This window comes from Lissotriton vulgaris, chromosome 1_1 (genome assembly GCF_964263255.1).
Source record: "Lissotriton vulgaris chromosome 1_1, aLisVul1.2, whole genome shotgun sequence".
Taxonomy (NCBI): Eukaryota; Metazoa; Chordata; class Amphibia; order Caudata; family Salamandridae; genus Lissotriton; species Lissotriton vulgaris.
In genome coordinates, this window is record NC_141685.1 from 2,014,314,569 (window position 1) to 2,014,333,828 (window position 19,260).

A 19,260-nucleotide genomic window follows, 5' to 3' on the forward strand; every position below is an offset into this window, starting at 1 on the left:
TTTCTATTGGTTCATAGTAGTTTCTGTTCTGGAATTTTCAACAACCCCACCTACTTCCCTCACTATCTTTTTTACTCTCACGGGAGAAGAACCCTTTACATCTTTCCGGAGACTTTTGTGAAATGGCTGCCGCACAGAATTCATCTTCTGAATCTGAGGAAAATTATCGGCTGCCTCTAACAAAAAGGAAGGAATCCTTCATCTGGAAATTTTTTACTTATCCTGAGGATCAAAAAAAAGTGAATGCCCCGAAAGTCACTTGCACATTATGTAACGCTGTTCTTTCTAGAGGAAATCCTTCAAAAAAGTATTCCTTTTCGATACATACGATGATGAGGCATGTCAGACAAGTGCACCCTGTGCACTTTGCCCAAGCATCTACAAGAGCTCTGGCAACACAACTATCGCCAGCTGTGGCCAGCACAACATCTGGGGAACAACCTGCATCTCCATCCACTGCACAGTTGGACTTAAGACCATTCTTGTCAAGAGTGCATTTGAGATGCAACTTGTGTTTTCAAATTATTATGTACGGGGAGCAGAGCCTCACTCTGATTGAGAAAAGTATTAATGAACATCAATGCTCCCAGAAAAGATACATTTTTCCAAGGTTTTGATCTATTTTCTTCCTGTTGAACAGTTTTGCAGTTGAAGATTTCGGTGCCTGTTGAAAAAATCAAAAACAATATAAAACTTGTCAAAAATAAAACAACAAAAGAAAAAAAAAAGTTGTTTTCAGAACTAACTCATTGTACCAAAAAGAGCTCTATTAACAAGCTGAAGTATCGCCGCTTTCTCAGCACAATTACCCAAGAAAGCGGCGATACTTGGGGCATATTATCAATGGGACGTGATACGTTATCGTCGCTTTTATTGGCAGAACACTGCCTACAAAGCAACGATAATGGCCTTCATAACATGTTCTATGAATTCCAATCGAAACCTATGTTAGTGTTTACATCTAACATTAGGTTCGATTGCAATTCATAGAGCATATTATCAAGGCCATTATCGCCGCTATATCGGCAGTTTCCTGCCGATAAAAGTGGCAATAATGTATTACCTATCCTTGGTAATATGCCCCACAGCACCTTATTAAAAAGGGCATTACAATGACTGCCATAAGATCACTTTGCATGTCTGCCGCACAGATCGTTAATGACATGTAAAGTGGGCGTACGTCCAACCACATGCAAAATGTAGTTGGAGGTGAAAACACCCTATCACGAAGACAGGCTTTGAGAGAAAAAGAGCTGGAACAAACTTGTTTGTCGTAGGTCTTCCCAGGCCTGCTCTGATCAAGCCTTCGGACTGGACTGTTCCCATGAGACACAGGGTCAGAGCTGATTTGCATATAGCCAGTGTCTAACCCAGGGTGGTGTGGAGTGCAAACAAACGATGGATTTAGGCCCAGATCCTTGTACTGGGGTGAATGTATGACATTGTTCTATATTCTGTCAATCAACGGTGTTTTTGCAATTTTCACCCCGAGTGTGCTGGGTATACTCAGACGTGAGTCCCAGGCTCTGCACACCACTGGAGTCAAGCTATCCAGGCTGATGAAGGATGATAGCCAGAACCGGTCCTTGGATGCTTGATTCCGGTCTGGGAAAGACATGGCTTGGTAGTTCGGACTGGACTGTTCCCATTAGGCACAGGGTCAGGGCTGATTTGCATAGAGCCAGTTTCTAACCCAGGGTGGTGTGGAGTGCAAAAAAACGATGGATTAAGGCCCAGATTCTTGTACTGGGGTGAATGTATGACATTGTTCTACATTCTGTCCATCAACTGTGTTTTTTGCAATTTTCACCCCGAGTGTGCTGGGTATACTCAGACGTGAGTCCCAGGCTCTCCACACCACTGGAGTCAAGCTATCCAGGCTGATAGCCAGAAACCGGTCCTTGGATGCTTGATTCCGGTCTGGGAAAGACATGGATTGGTAGTTCGGACTGGACTGTTCCCATGAGGCACAGGGTCAGAGCTGATTTGCATATAGCCAGTGTCTAACCCAGGGTGGTGTGGAGTGCAAAAGAAACGATGGATTTAGGCCCAGATCCTTGTACTGGGGTGAATGTATGACATTGTTCTACATTCTCTCCATCAACTGTGTTTTTTGTAATTTTCACCCCCGAGTGTGCTGGGTATACTCAGGTGTGAGTCCCAGGCTCTCCACACCACTGGAGTCAAGCTATCCAGGCTGATGAAGGCTGATAGCCAGAAACCGGTCCTTGGATGCTTGATTCCGGTCTGGGAAAGACATGGTTTGGTGGTTCGGACTGGACTGTTCCCAAGAGGCACGGGGTCAGAGCTGATTTGCATATAGCCAGTGTCTAACCCAGGGTGGTGTGGAGTGCAAAAAAACAATTCATTTAGGCCCAGATCCTTGTACTGGGGTGAATATATGTCATTGTTCTACATTCTGTCCATCAAAGGTGTTTTTTGCAATTTTCACCCCGAGTGTGCTGGGTATACTCAGACGTGAGTCCCAGGCTCTCCACACCACTGGAGTCAAGCTATCCAGGCTGGTGAAGGCTGATAGCCAGAAACCGGTCCTTGGATGCTTGATTCCGGTCTGGGGAAGACATGGCTTGGTAGTTCAGACAGGACTGTTCCCATGAGGCACAGGGTCAGAGCTGATATGCATATAGCCAGTGTCCAACCCAGGGTGGTGTGGAGTGCAATAAAACAATGGATTTTGGCCCAGATCCTTGTACTGGGGTGAATGTATGACATTGTTCTACATTCTGTCCATCAACTGTGTTTTTTGTAATTTTCACCCCGAGTGTCCTGGGTATACTCAGACGTGAGTCCCAGGCTCTCCACACCACTGTAGTCAAGCAATCCAGGCTGATGAAGTCTGATAACCAGAAACCGGTCCTTGGATGCTTGATTCCGGTCTGGGAAAGATATGGCTTGGTAGTTCGGACTGGACTGTTCCCATGAGGCACAGGGTCAGAACTGATTTGCATATAGCCAGTATCCAACCCAGGGTGGTGTGGAGTACAAAAAAACGATGGATTTAGGCCCAGATCCTTGTCCTGGGGTGAATGTATGACATTGTTCTACATTCTGTCCATCAACTGTGTTTTTTGCAATTTTCACACCGAGTGTGCTGGGTATACTCAGACGTGAGTCCCAGGCTCTCCAAACCACTGGAGTCAAGCTATCGAGGCTGATGAAGGCTGATAGCCAGAAACCGGTCCTTGGATGCTTTTTCCGGTCTGGGAAAGACATGGCTTGGTAGTTCGGACTGGACTGTTCCCATGAGGCACAGGGTCAGAGCTGATTTGCATATAGTCAGTGTCTAACCCAGGGTGGTGTGGAGTGCACAAAAACGATGGATTTAGGCCCAGATCCTTGTACTGGGGTGAATGTATGACATTGTTCTACATTCTGTCAATCAACTGTGTTTTTTGCAATTTTCACCCTGAGTGTGCTAGGTATACTCAGACGTGAGTCCCAGGCTCTCCACACCACTGGAGTCAAGCTATCCAGGCTGATGAAGGCTGATAGCCAGAAACCGGTCCTTGGATGCTTGATTCCGGTCTGGGAAAGACATGGCTTGGTAGTTCGGACTGGACTGTTCCCATGAGGCACAGGGTCAGAGCTGAGATGCATATAGCCAGTGACTAACCCAGGGTGGTGTGGAGTGCAAAAAAACGATGGATTTAGGCCCAGATCCTTGTACTGGGGTGAATATATGACATTGTTCTACATTCTGTCCATCAACTGTGTTTTTTGCAATTTTCACCCCGAGTGTGCTGGGTATACTCAGACATGAGTCCCAGGCTCTCCACACCACTGGAGTCAAGCTATCCAAGCTGATGAAGGCTGATAGCCAGAAACCGGTCCTTGGATACTTGATTCCGGTATGGGGAAGACATGGCTTGGTAGTTCGGACAGGACTGTTCCCATGAGGCACAGGGTCAGAGCTGATATGCATATAGCCAGTGTCCAACCCAGGGTGGTGTGCAGTGCAATAAAACAATGGATTTTGGCCCAGATCCTTGTACTGGGGTGAATGTATGACATTGTTCTACATTCTGTCCATCAACTGTGTTTTTTGTAATTTTCACCCCGAGTGTGCTGGGTATACTCAGACGTGAGTCCCAGGCTCTCCACACCACTGGAGTCAAGCTATCCAGTCTGATGAAGGCTGATAGCCAGAAACCGGTCCTTGGATGCTTGATTCCGGTCTGGGAAAGACATGGCTTGGTAGTTCGGACTGGACTGTTCCCATGAGGCACAGGGTCAGAGCTGATTCGCATATAGCCAGTGTCTAACCCAGGGTGGTGTGGAGTGCAAAAAAACGATGGATTTAGGCCCAGATCCTTGTACTGGGGTGAATGTATGACATTGTTCTACATTCTGTCCATCAACTGTGTTTTTTGCAATTTTCCCCCCGAGTGTGCTAGGTATACTCAGACGTGAGTCACAGGCTCTCCACACCACTGGAGTCAAGCTATCCAGGCTGATGAAGGCTGATAGCCAGAAACCGGTCCTTGGATGCTTGATTCCGGTCTGGGAAAGACATGGCTTGGTAGTTCGGACTGGACTGTTCCCATGAGGCACAGGGTCAGAGCTGATTTGCATATAGCCAGTGTCTAACCCAGGGTGGTGTGGAGTGCAAAAAAACGATGGATTTAGGCCCAGATCCTTGTACTGGGGTGAATGTATGACATAGTTCTACATTCTGTCCATCAACTGTGTTTTTTGCAATTTTCAACCCGAGTGTGCTGGGTATACTCAGACGTGAGTCCCAGGTTCTTCACACCACTGGAGTCAAGCTATCCAGGCTGATGAAGGCTGATAGCCAGAAACCGGTCCTTGGATGCTTGATTCCGGTCTGGGAAAGACATGGCTTGGTAGTTCGGACTGGACTGTTCCCATGAGGCACAGGGTCAGAGCTGATTTGCATATAGCCAGTGTCTAACCCAGGGTGGTGTGGAGTGCAAAAAAACGATGGATTTAGGCCCAGATCCTTGTACTGGGGTGAATGTATGACATTGTTCTACATTCTGTCCATCAATTTTTTTTTTTTGCAATTTTCACCCCGAGTGTGCTGGGTATACTCAGACGTGAGTCCCAGGCTCTTCACACCACTGTAGTCAAGCTATCCAGGCTGATGAAGGCTGATAGCCAGAAACCGGTCCTTGGATGCTTGATTCCGGTCTGGGAAAGACATGGCTTGGTAGTTCGGACTGGACTGTTCCCATGAGGCACAGGGTCAGAGCTGATTTGCATATAGTCAGTGTCTAACCCAGGGTGGTGTGGAGTGCACAAAAACGATGGATTTAGGCCCAGATCCTTGTACTGGGGTGAATGTATGACATTGTTCTACATTCTGTCAATCAACTGTGTTTTTTGCAATTTTTACCCTGAGTGTGCTAGGTATACTCAGACGTGAGTCCCAGGCTCTCCACACCACTGGAGTCAAGCTATCCAGGCTGATGAAGGCTGATAGCCAGAAACCGGTCCTTGGATGCTTGATTCCGGTCTGGGAAAGACATGGCTTGGTAGTTCGGACTGGACTGTTCCCATGAGGCACAGGGTCAGAGCTGATATGCATATAGCCAGTGACTAACCCAGGGTGGTGTGGAGTGCAAAAAAACGATGGATTTAGGCCCAGATCCTTGTACTGAGGTGAATATATGACATTGTTCTACATTCTGTCGATCAACTGTGTTTTTTGCAATTTTCACCCCGAGTGTGCTGGGTATACTCAGACATGAGTCCCAGGCTCTCCACACCACTGGAGTCAAGCTATCCAGGCTGATGAAGGCTGATAGCCAGAAACCGGTCCTTGGATACTTGATTCCGGTATGGGGAAGACATGGCTTGGTAGTTCGGACAGGACTGTTCCCATGAGGCACAGGGTCAGAGCTGATATGCATATAGCCAGTGTCCAACCCAGGGTGGTGTGGAGTGCAATAAAACAATGGATTTTGGCCCAGATCCTTGTACTGGGGTGAATGTATGACATTGTTCTACATTCTGTCCATCAACTGTGTTTTTTGTAATTTTCACCCCGAGTGTGCTGGGTATACTCAGACGTGAGTCCCAGGCTCTCCACACCACTGGAGTCAAGCTATCCAGTCTGATGATGGCTAATAGCCAGAAACCGGTCCTTGGATGCTTGATTCCGGTCTGGGAAAGACATGGCTTGGTAGTTCGGACTGGACTGTTCCCATGAGGCACAGGGTCAGAGCTGATTTGCATATAGCCAGTGTCTAACCCAGGGTGGTGTGGAGTGCAAAAAAACGATGGATTTAGGCCCAGATCCTTGTACTGGGGTGAATGTATGACATTGTTCTACATTCTGTCCATCAACTGTGTTTTTTGCAATTTTCCCCCCGAGTGTGCTAGGTATACTCAGACGTGAGTCACAGGCTCTCCACACCACTGGAGTCAAGCTATCCAGGCTGATGAAGGCTGATAGCCAGAAACCGGTCCTTGGATGCTTGATTCCGGTCTGGGAAAGACATGGCTTGGTAGTTCGGACTGGACTGTTCCCATGAGGCACAGGGTCAGAGCTGATTTGCATATAGCCAGTGTCTAACCCAGGGTGGTGTGGAGTGCAAAAAAACGATGGATTTAGGCCCAGATCCTTGTACTGGGGTGAATGTATGACATAGTTCTACATTCTGTCCATCAACTGTGTTTTTTGCAATTTTCACCCCGAGTGTGCTGGGTATACTCAGACGTGAGTCCCAGGCTCTTCACACCACTGTAGTCAAGCTATCCAGGCTGATGAAGGCTGATAGCCAGAAACCGGTCCTTGGATACTTGATTCCGGTCTGGGAAAGACATGGCTTGGTAGTTCGGACTGGACTGTTCCCATGAGGCACAGGGTCAGAGCTGATTTGCATATGGCCAGTGTCTAACCCAGGGTGGTGTGGAGTGCAAAAGAAACGATGGATTTAGGCCCAGATCCTTGTACTGGGTTGAATGTATGACATTGTTCTACATTCTGTCCATCAACGGTGTTTTTTGCAATTTTCACCCTGAGTGTGCTGGGTATACTCAGACGTGAGTCCCAGGCTCTCTACACCACTGGAGTCAAGCTATCCAGGCTGATGAAGGCTGATAGCCAGACACCGGTCCTTGGATGCTTGATTCCGGTCTGGGAAAGACATGGCTTGGTAGTTCGGACTGGACTGTTCCCATGAGGCACAGGGTCAGAGCTGATCGGCATATGGCCAGTGTCTAACCCAGGGTGGTGTAGAGTACAAACAAACAATGGATTTAGGCCCAGATCCTTGTACTGGCGTGAATGTATGACATTGTTCTACATTCTGTCCATCAACTGTGTTTTTTGCAATTTTCACCCCGAGTGTGCTGGGTATACTCAGACGTGAATTCCAGGCTCTCCACACCACTGGAGTCAAGCTATCCAGGCTGATGAAGGCTGATAGCCAGAAACTGGTCCTTGGATGCTTGATTCCGGTCTGGGAAAGACATGGCTTGGTAGTTCGGACTGGACTGTTCCCATGAGGCACAGGGTCAGAGCTGATTTGCATATAGCCAGTGTCTAACCCAGGGTGGTGTGGAGTGCAAACAAACGATGGATTTAGGCCCAGATCCTTGTACTGGGGTGAATGTATGACATTGTTCTACATTCTGTCCATCAACTGTGTTTTTTGCAATTTTCACCCCGAGTGTGCTGGGTATACTTAGACGTGAGTCCCAGGCTCTGCACACCACTGGAGTCAAACTATCCAGGCTGATGAAGGCTGATAGCCAGAACCGGTCCTTGGATGCTTGATTCCGGTCTGGGAAAGACATGGCTTGGTAGTTCGGACTGGACTGTTCCCATGAGGCACAGGGTCAGGGCTGATTTGCATATAGCCAGTGTCTAACCCAGGGTGGTGTGGAGTGCAAAAAAATGATGGATTTAGGCCCAGATTCTTGTACTGGGGTGAATGTATGACATTGTTCTACATTCTGTCCAGCAATTGTGTTTTTGGGAATTTTCACCCAGAGTGTGCTGGGTATACTCAGACGTGAGTCCCAGGCTCTCCACACCACTGGAGTCAAGCTATCTAGGCTGATGAAGGCTGATAGCCAGAAACCGGTCCTTGGATGCTTGATTCCGGTCTGGGAAAGACATGGCTTGGTAGTTCGGACTGGACTGTTCCCATGAGGCACAGGGTCAGAGCTGATTTGCATATAGCCAGTGTCTAACCCAGGGTGGTGTGGAGTGCAAAAGAAAAGATGGATTTAGGCCCAGATCCTTGTACTGGGGTGAATTTATGACATTGTTCTACATTCTGTCCATCAACTGTGTTTTTTGTAATTTTCACCCCCGAGTGTGCTGGGTATACTCAGACGTGAGTCCCAGGCTCTCCACACCACTGGAGTCAAGCTATCCAGGCTGCTGAAGGCTGATAGCCAGAAACCGGTCCTTGGATGCTTGATTCCAGTCTGGGAAAGACATGGTTTGGTGGTTCGGACTGGACTGTTCCCATGAGGCACAGGGTCAGAGCTGATTTGCATATAGCCAGTGTCTAACCCAGGGTGGTGTGGATTGCAAAAAAACAATGGATTTAGGCCCAGATCCTTGTACTGGGGTGAATGTATGTCATTGTTCTACATTCTGTCCATCAACGGTGTTTTTTGCAATTTTCACCCCGAGTGTGCTGGGTATACTCAGACGTGAGTCCCAGGCTCTCCACACCACTGGAGTCAAGCTATTCATGCTGATGAAGGCTGATAGCCAGAAACCGGTCCTTGGATGCTTGATTCCGGTCTGGGAAAGACATGGCTTGGTAGTTCGGACTGGACTGTTCCCATGAGGCACTGGGTCATAGCTGATCTGCATATAGCCAGTGTCTAACCCAGGGTGGTGTGGAGTACAAACAAACAATGGATTTAGGCCCAGATCCTTGTACTGGGGTCAATGTATGTCATTGTTCTACATTCTGTCCATCAACTGTGTTTTTTGCATTTTTCACCCCGAGTGTGCAGGGTATACTCAGACGTGAGTCTAAGGCTCTCCACACCACTGGAGTCAAGCTATCCAGGCTGATGAAGTCTGATAACCAGAAACCGGTCCTTTGATGCTTGATTCCGGTCTGGGAAAGACATGGCTTGGTAGTTCGGACTGGACTGTTCCCATGAGGCACAGGGTCAGAGCTGATTTGCATATAGCCAGTGTCTAACCCAGGGTGGTGTGGAGTACAAAAAAACGATGGATTTAGGCCCAGATCCTTGTACTGGGGTGAATGTATGACATTGTTCTACATTCTGTCCATCAACTGTGTTTTTTGCAATTTTCACCCAGAGTGTGCTGGGTATACTCAGACGTGAGTCCCAGGCTCTCCACACCACTGGAGTCAAACTATCCAGGCTGATGAAGGCTGATAGCCAGAAACCGGTCCTTGGATGCTTGATTCCGGTCTGGGAAAGACATGGCTTGGTAGTTTGGACTGGACTGTTCCCATGAGGCACAGGGTCAGAGCTGATTTGCATATAGCCAGTGTCTAACCCAGGGTGGTGTGGAGTGCAAAAAAACGATGGATTTAGGCCCAGATCCTTGTACTGGGGTGAATATATGACATTCTTCTACATTCTGTCCATCAACTGTGTTTTTTGCAATTTTCACCCCGAGTGTGCTGGGTATACTCAGACGTGAGTCCCAGGCTCTCCACACCACTGGAGTCAAGCTATCCAGGCTGATGAAGGCTGATAGCCAGAAACCGGTCCTTGGATGCTTGATTCCGGTCTGGGAAAGACATGGCTTGGTAGTTCGGACTGGACTGTTCCCAGGAGGCACAGGGTCAGAGCTGATTTGCATATAGCCAGTGTCTAACCCAGGGTGGTGTGGAGTGCAAAAAAACGATGGATTTAGGCCCAGATCCTTGTACTGGGGTGAATGTATGACATTGTTCTACATTCTGTCCATCAACTGTGTGTTTTGCAATTTTCACCCCTAGTGTGCTGGGTATACTCAGACTTGAGTCCCAGGCTCTTCACACCACTGGAGTCAAACAGTCTCTAAACCAAACAGACTAAGGGTAAGGGAATGTGTTAAGGAGATACATAAAATAAAGGAAGAACACTAAGAGAAACAGAGTGAAAAAGGGTGAGTAACAGAAGATGAACGGGGTAGAAACAGACAAGGACTGTAAGGGACAAATGAAGTAGGGTAAGGGAACTGAAGTATAGATTTAAGTTTGGGAAATGAGCATAAGTGATGGAAGCAGAGTAAGGGAACAAATATTAAGGTACGATAAGAGAAAGGAATTAAGATTGAGGAAACAAAGGTGATAGAGGGTCGATAAAGGTGAGTCACCCTGAGACAACGGGAGTAACAAACTGAAGAGATAGACAGAGTGAAGGAAATAGTGAAAGAAAAGATGTGAGAGAAGCAGGAAAGAAAATTAAACAACCAAAAATGTGGATGAGTTAAAGGGAGTGAGCGTGAGAGAATGGCACTGACAAAGGAAGGGGATAAAAGGAGTAAGGATAAGAGAGAGGGAGAGAGGGAACTATAGGGAGAAATATAAATAAGAAACTAATGATTTTTTTTTCTTATTAGTTGTACTTACCTTATAAATGAAATATCTGTGGAAGACAATAAACACATTTGTTATAATAAATATTTCTAAATCCAATCTAACAAAATAACTTGGACAACATATTACATGGTTTATTTTTGCTGTCCTCAGAGTATATTGATTTTCACTATAAGCAGTGATTTCAATAGTACTCATCGTATGACATCGGGCAAAAAAAACACAATCAAAATGATTGTGTTTAAAAAACCCGTACAACATCTGTATACATATTGTAATTACTTGAAAAAAACATGTCTTAAATGTTTTTCTCTAATTCGCAATTTCTTGAGTAAGGACACTACATTTTCAAAAGTTACAAACTAATTAAACCATACCACTTACTTTTAAATACCTCTCAATAAAACTTCCGTGCAAGCATGTTCTAAGAACATTTATCTCAAGTACTCATTTTGTTGTCTCATACTTTTCCGCGTGGCCAAATAGCATGAGTAAACTCCTTATTTTCCCAAATTACTTAATTGTACTCTTATCCATTCTTTTCTCGACCTTTCGAGTGAAAATTCCAACGTGTTCTGTACCATCAAACATTAATTAAACCTGTACCTGATACTATCACTATGCCAAATACAAGTTTCATTTCTAAATTTGCACACCCTCAGTCACACAATATTTCTAAACAAGAGTTTCTTTTCTTTACAGTATTAATCTTCCAACACCAAGTAATTTTACTGAAATTTGGGTTGCAAAAATAGCAGATAAGAATTTGTTAAGTCAAAAGGCAAACATTTCTTAAATGTCAATTGACTATCATTGCAGTGCGTCCAGCCTGTTGGAGGCTTCAAATAAGCTGTGTAATGTCCTGATGATGTTGAAGGACCTTCATGAAAGATAATTGCTACAGTTATAAATGTTCTTCTAGAATTAGATATTTGAGAAGCCACAACATTTTTAATTAAAGTTGAAAATTTACTTCCATCAGCTCTGCATCGTTGAAACATTAAAATTACATACTGCCCATATCTGTGGATAAATAATTTTGATAACATTTCTGAGTTACATTGAGAGCAGACCATGTTTTGATGCGCATCTTTAACTAGTTTATTAAAGGACACTGCTTTACAGCCTGGTAATCTTAAATATATAAATCTTTCTGTGTGTATGTCAGTACTACTTGAAAATGAACAATTATCGCAATTATGTTGCCATTTATAAGAAAGGCCAAAAAGACTATCAATATCTACACCTTCATCTTCCAAAATTGTAAGCATAAATTCCTGACAATCTTGCTGAATATTCTGAGAAAATTGATTTAGTCCAGCACAAAAGTCTAAAACATTCCGTAGTTCTGAAACACTTGCTACTTCACTATTATCACTGCTACATTTTTCAAAGACAGAATTTAATGAACAACAAAATGTTTGCTCCCGATTTTGCACAATCTGTGGCTGTAAAGTTTTAAGAAAAATAACAACATTAACCACTACATTTGTATAGCACTTGACACCAGAACTGTTTTCAAATTTAAATCCAACAATCTATTCAATAGTAACCTTTTTCTTTCTGCTACCAATGACAGCTTCATCTTTTTTTCTTCGTTTCTCTACTACTTCACTACCTTTTTCCTCATATCTCCTTTTTTGACCTAACACACTCTTTTCAATTAAAGGATATTGTGGTAAACTTGGAGCATATTCTCTTCTTAACCTATTATACTCCTTCACACAATTTAGATCAATTAGATAAAGTCCAGATAAAGTTCTAACTCGAGATAAAGCAACGTAAGCCATACCCTCTTTGAACACAGTGCTTCCAATATTTACCAAAGCACTATCTACACTTAAACTTGAGATTTGTGAATAGTCACTGCATATGCCAAACAAATAGGAAATTGCTTCTGACGGACATATAAGTCTTTCACAAGCAAAAAACGAGTTAAACAATGACTGAATTGCTGAACTTCCTCAATTCCATCAAATTTGATTCTTAAAAATTCAATCTCATCTCTATTTGGGTAATTCACAAAACCAACAACATTACCCATTGCTCCATTCACCAAACCTCTTTCTACATGTAAATTTCTCCGTAAAATAATCTGACAATTTAGACATACATACAGATTCTTTTCTAAGCCAGCAGTTTCTGTAGAGAACCCAATTTTAACTTCAACCTTTAGGACAAAATAATAGTACTTCCTTCATGCTCTATTCTATCTTTAGCTTCCAGTTTCTTAATTTGTTGATTTTCTAACTTCAACATTTTTTCATTGAACACCGAACATTCTTGTAGAGTTGGCATCAAGCATATGACTGACTTATCTGTATATTTGAAATGTGACCATATATTAACATTTCCAATACTGCCCAGGCACTTTCTGGTGTCTTCATGTGTAACAGTTTCGAATACAGGTTGTCCTTTTAAAGGAGTTAGCTGCAGTAGATCTAAAAAAAAATTGACATTTTTTCCTCCAAATAACACATCATACTCTGTTTTAAGAATCTGTTGCATTCTTAAATGCACAAAGGCAAGCATTAAATTTGATACCATGCTTACCTCATCAATAATGAGAAGTTTCATTTTTTTAAGGACTTTAGAAACTTCACAACAAGCTTCTCCGGATAGCTTGTGATATTGTAATTTATTTTCATGTTCAACTGGCAGCAACAATAAACGATGTAAAGTAATACCTTTAATATTATGTGCTGCCAATCCAGTTGGAGCAGTAACAACGCAAGACAGTGTTGACTGAGTTCTTTGCTGTAGATATGTGGTAATTCCTTTAATTAGAAAACTTTTACCAGTTCCAGCTTCTCCACTTACATATAGTTGTACAGGTGCAAATGACATACATGGGCATTCTTTTTTCTCATGATGAAAACCATGCTCAATCTGCTCTGTCACTTCATCATATGACTGTTTTTGCTCAAGATGAAGTTGCTCCTCCAATTCTTCTAAGTTTATTACATCCTCTTGAGCTTGCTCCATTGCTCTTTCCACCTCATCCATGGCATTGGCTGCTTCATTTTGGATAATTGGTTGTCCCAGTGGATCTTGACTCAACGAAGCAGAACTTTGACTACCTTGAGAACTATCTCCAGCAATCTCCGCTGCAATTGTTGCTTCTTGCTCCATTTCGTCGTTCAACATTTGGAGATAATTACTAAAAACAGGACATTCTATACTATTTTTAGATGCGTTGAATGAATCTTCATAACTATCAAACTCACCAAGTAGTTCCTCTTCTGTACGCCATGGTTTAAAGAGTTGCAAAAGAGCTAAATAGTAAAATTCTCTTTTGTCAGGTGTTTCGCAACTCAGTTTTTGGTGATTAATCAAGAGTTGTTTTCTTTGTTTGACCAGACATCCTTCAAGTCCAATCACAGCGTATACACCTTTATCAATATTCTCTGTAATATTCCTTTTAAAAGTGTAGTTTTGAAGTATTTCATACAGACAAATGTTTTCAAGCAGAGTACTTCTATTTTGATAGTACGTATCCAACATATTTGTCTTCAGAATGTCTGTACTGTTAGGTTCTTTTTGTGCTAAATATTCAATTTCTTGAACAGGTTTCAAAACACGGTTTCGTGTTCCTGCAAGACCTAAACTCACCCACAGGATAGTTCTAGATTTCGCATAAAGACTTGCTGATGGTAATCGATCACAACATTCATATGCTCCAATTTCTCGATGAGATAACATCTTCAAACTGTACGTATACAATTTCTTGCTTAGGCTCTTTTCATGAGAAATGTCTTCCCACAACTCTTTGAGTTCCGTCTTTTCAGATTTGGTGATGTAAGACGTTACATATCGAGCCACAGCAACAGAGTTGTCTGCAACATATTGAATATCCATGTTAGCATTCTACATGGGCAAAATGACTGGGTTATAGTCATTTATATATTTGGACTCTTCACCTCTTCTTAAATTGTAGGTATTTTTGGGTGATCTTATTGTGATATTATGTCGCAAAGATGACATAAAATTGTTGACTCTTCCTTTTGAAAGTACCGGTCGTGGAAATCCAAAGCGACATTTGGTATAGAATTTATCCTTTGATTTGAATTTTCGCCGACAATATTTTCCACAACGATGGCTTTGAAATCGTAACACTTTTCCTCCTAAGTCCTTATCAGTTGTACTTTTAGGTATCTCACATGTTGCATATTCTTCAATGAAAGACAGTACATTGTCATCTGAGTCTGTTCCAAATTTGGGAGCATCCTTGATCCATAATAGCTTATGAATATGATTGATACTCTTTTCTCCAAAAGAAATCCAGAACTTCGCCAAGAGGGGGATTTTTCTTGTTTGTAATAAAAGACATCATAGCTTCAAATCTATGATTAAAATATCTGCAAACATTAACCGGATCCAACGAACACAGTTCTCCGGGTGTCTTGTAGTCTATATTTTCCATATTTGCATTCGCCTCCCGAAGAAATTCAAGTAAATCTTCCCAAGCATACTCAACACAGCTTAGAGTTAAAAACCATGTAGGTGCTCCTAAGTTTCTTAGCATGCATTTCAAATCTCCATGATGACGGTACCAATACTCATTAGTACCACGCTGACATGCCACTAAATTAATTAGGTGAGAATCCAAAATACTGTCTTCCTGTTGCACTTTTTCCATAAATTCCTTTGCTGAAACATTTTGCAGATGCACTCCACTTTTTAAGATATGGTTTACTGCATAAGAAAGTCCAGATAAGTCACTCTCAAACAGAAGATGAAACAAATATGGAATACATTGACGAAATCTCGGATCTTCTGCATATAATCTTGTTGTCTGGTATTCAGATGCAGGAATCTGCATAGGTCGATCATCATATCGTGCACCTTGACCTGTTGGAAATAACTGTGGAAAACAACGACCTTCCAAACTTTCTTCCCATACACTAATAGGACTTCCTTTTGCTTTTTTCATCTGAAATAATTCAATAGCATTCCCCATTGCTTCTTTGGAATGCAGTGGATGAACACTGTAATGTTCATAAATTTCTTCGCTTCTGGACAGGTCCACTTTTTCAATTTGTCCAATAGACAAATCATTATCCTCTTCTTCACTTACTTCCTCTTCTTCTACGTATACATTTTTAAAGTATTTATTGTTTTTGACTAAATACAACGTTACCTTTTTGACTTTTCTAACATCCACTAAATCTTGCCAGATTTTCTCACTCTTTGTAGGTACACCATTAACTAGAATAACTAGAGGTTCCTCTTCTACATTTTCAACACCAATGGTATCAATATTTTTCGTTAAATCAAGTGGCAAATATACAACTCTACCCTTTAATCCTCTTTGTAAATCTGAAGGATTTAATTTCCCAGTCTTAGGCTCCATACGAACAATAGCCTGAAAAGGATGTACACATTGAATCAGAATAGTCTCATAAGTATTTAAATCCTTCAGTTCAGATGGAATATTTATCAACTCAAGATTATTATGTGCAGCTCTAGCACGCATTCTATTTTCATTTAATTTACTATAACAATATTTACAAATACGTTGTATCTCTGTAAGATAGGCCGATAATCTGTACTCTTGTTCACCCTACTTCTTGTTGCTGTATTCTGTCAGAAGCGCCTTGAGACCTGTTGGTGATTTGGCGCGATATAAAACCCAGCTACAAATACAAATACAGATACAAATACGTTGCTCAAAACCCAAATCAAAACAGTTTTCTACCAACAAATAAGTCTCAAAATCATTCCACTGACTATTATTTTCCTCTTCACTTTTTAAATATAAATCAACCAACCTAGTTTGATTTTTGTAATGAATGCGTCGACAACACACACAAGGAAAATTTGGTTTTTCACCTGCAATGACCTTAAACTTTGTTATTTCCTGTTCAAAATCTTCAGTATTAAAATTTCGGACATTTTCTACCACATTTCCTTCTATCTGTATCAGTTTCTGCATTGTCTTCTTCTGGACCAGAGTAACTAACCTCAATTTCTGCACAAATCTTCTTAACATCCAATTCACATCCATGCAAAAGAGCACTATTTAACTGTGTAAGTTTAAGTGCTGGACTTTTTGCATAATACAACTTTCCTGGAAAGGGGCGACCAATCGGTCCCCCCGAACGTATGGTGGAGTACCCCGATCCCCCCGGGAAGCCATCTTGGGCGGGAGGCGAGTCTCGGCTGGTATGCCCGAAGCGGCGTAGCCGGGGCGTGCTTTTTCCCGCCCTAGAGTGGGTTGTCCTAGACATCGAAGCCGCCAGCCACGCCCCCGGAGGCGGGCGGAGGCGGGTTTACACCTGCCCGAAGAAGGATATAAGGAGCGACAAGCCAAGGTAGCATCCTCTTGTTCCTGTGCTCTGAAGCTGCACCTCCCCGCTGCACGTGAGCTCGAGACGGAACGAAGAGCCAATTTTGAGCGTTGTAATTTTGTCTTTGTTCTTTCAGACATCATCGTTGGAGAATGCCGGGCAAGAAGGCCGGAAAGCGGGTCGGTACCGATCAGATGCTCCGCATGCTCGTGAAAGACATGGCCGTGATGAAGAAGCAGATGGCGGCAATGAACGGTGTAGGGGGCCCTAAGCGAGTCGTCGGTCCAGCATTGCCGGGAGTAGTCCCCAGCGGGAGAGGCAAGAGGTCCAAGAGGGGGGCAACTGGGGGAGAGGCCCCGGTTCCCGGGGCGCCGCCGGCGCTTCCCGATACACCGACTGAGGAGCCGATCCCGGTTCCGAAGGAGGGGCAACCAATTCCCGTCGTAGTCACCCCTGTGAACGGGGAGGATATGCCTCCCGAGTTGGCTGCACAGCTGGCAGCGTGGTTGGGGAAAGATAGTGAGGGCACCACGGCAGATGACGCCAGGGCAGTAATGAGGCAGTTGCGGCAATCAAGAGAGGCTGCAAAGGCACCATGTTCTTCTGTTCCCCCACAGGCTCCAGTGGGTGAAACCGCAGCGGGCACGAGTTCGGCAGCGACTACGGTTACAGCTTCTAATTTAGGTAAGCGGCTACTGCCGATTGCGGGGGAGGGGTCTGTACCCTCACGAATGGAGAAAGTGGCCCAGCATATTCCGATTGAAGTCAAGGAAAAGATTTGGGCTGAGAAGTATGTAAACATGTTTTCTTTGCTAACTGATCATTACGAGATCGAGCATGTGAAGGGTCGAAAAGAGTTTCTGCATCCGAGTGTTTGGCGCGCCAAGATGGCCGCCTTTAAGGTCGATGAGAACATAGGTAATTGGGGCAGAGCGTTTGGCATATTCACTTCAATTATGGGGGAACGAAGGCCTGAACTGTTGGCCGAGTTGCCCGTGTACCAGACACGTATTATGGAGTACTCTCAGTCATATGAGGGCAATCAGTGGTTTTGTTATGATAATGTCTTTCGGAAGGCCAAGGAGTTCGACACATCTCTGACGTGGGATTGTTACGACTCCATTTCCTGGCAAAAGATGGAGAAATCAGGCATGTTAAAGGCACCATTGTCGGGGGGAACGGGGGTGAGTTTTCCCGCCATTCATCTGGGGCGCCCTTTCGGGCGGGTGCAAGTAACGAGCATCACTCAAGGTCGAGTGGCAACACAGGTAAAAAAGGGATCTGCTGGAATTTTAACAGGGGGAAATGTACAAGGCCCCAGGGGTCATGCAAGTTTAGACACGACTGTGGGGGGTGTGGGCAGTCCTCTCATCCTGAGTCCATGTGCAGAGCCAAAACGGGTGATAACGGTGGTAGGGGAAGCGCCAAACAGGTCTGAAATAGTCCGAGGGGCGCCTTTACCTACCCCGGTTGATACCATGGCAATGATTCCTTGGCTCAATGAATACCCGGATTACGTCTCCGCTGGGGTGTTGCGAGACGGGTTTTCGTATGGTTTCCGCATCCCAGTGGGGAATTTTCAGGGTAAGGCACATTGTAGGAACCAACTGTCGGTCCTGCAGAATACGGCGGTGGTACAGGCGAAAATTGGGAAAGAGGTGACCCGGGGTCGGGTTGCCGGACCTTTCGACATGCCACCAGTTGCTAACTTTGTTTGTTCCCCCTTGGGAGTGGTCCCCAAGAAGGACCCGGGTGAGTTTAGATTAATACATAACTTGTCAGCCCGAGAGGTCTTTCAGTGAATGATGCGTTAGACCCGGAGGTGTGTTCGGTGCGGTACCCATCTTTCGATGAGGCCGTCGCCATGTTGAATCGCCTGGGGCCCGGAGCGCTGATGGCCAAATCAGACATCGAGTCAGCGTTCCGGTTGCTCCCGGTACACCCAGACGATCAGCGTCTCCTGGGTTTTATGTTTCAGGGTCGCTATTACATGAATAAATGTATGCCGATGGGATGCTCCATATCTTGTGCTTATTTTGAGAAATTCAGTTGTTTTCTGCAATGGGTTTTCACAAGAATGACGGGGTTTCAGCATGTTATGCATTATCTTGACGATTTTCTGTTCCTGGGGGCGGCCGGGGATCCGGAATGTGCACAGGCCTTAAAAGAATTTTGTAGTCTGATGAATCAGTTCGGTGTGCCATTGGCGCCAGGTAAGACTGTGGGGCCATCGACTTCGCTCGAGTATCTTGGAATAGAGCTCGATTCAGAAGATGGTTGCTTCCGGTTGCCCAAGGAAAAGGTGTTGAAATTCAGGGCCTCCCTCGAAACATGTATTCGGGAGACCAAGGTGAACTTGCATCAATTGCAGCAAACTGTGGGTCAGTTGAATTTTGCCCTTAGAGTTATGCCAATGGCCCGCCCTTTTTCCCGCTCGATTGCACAAGCCATGG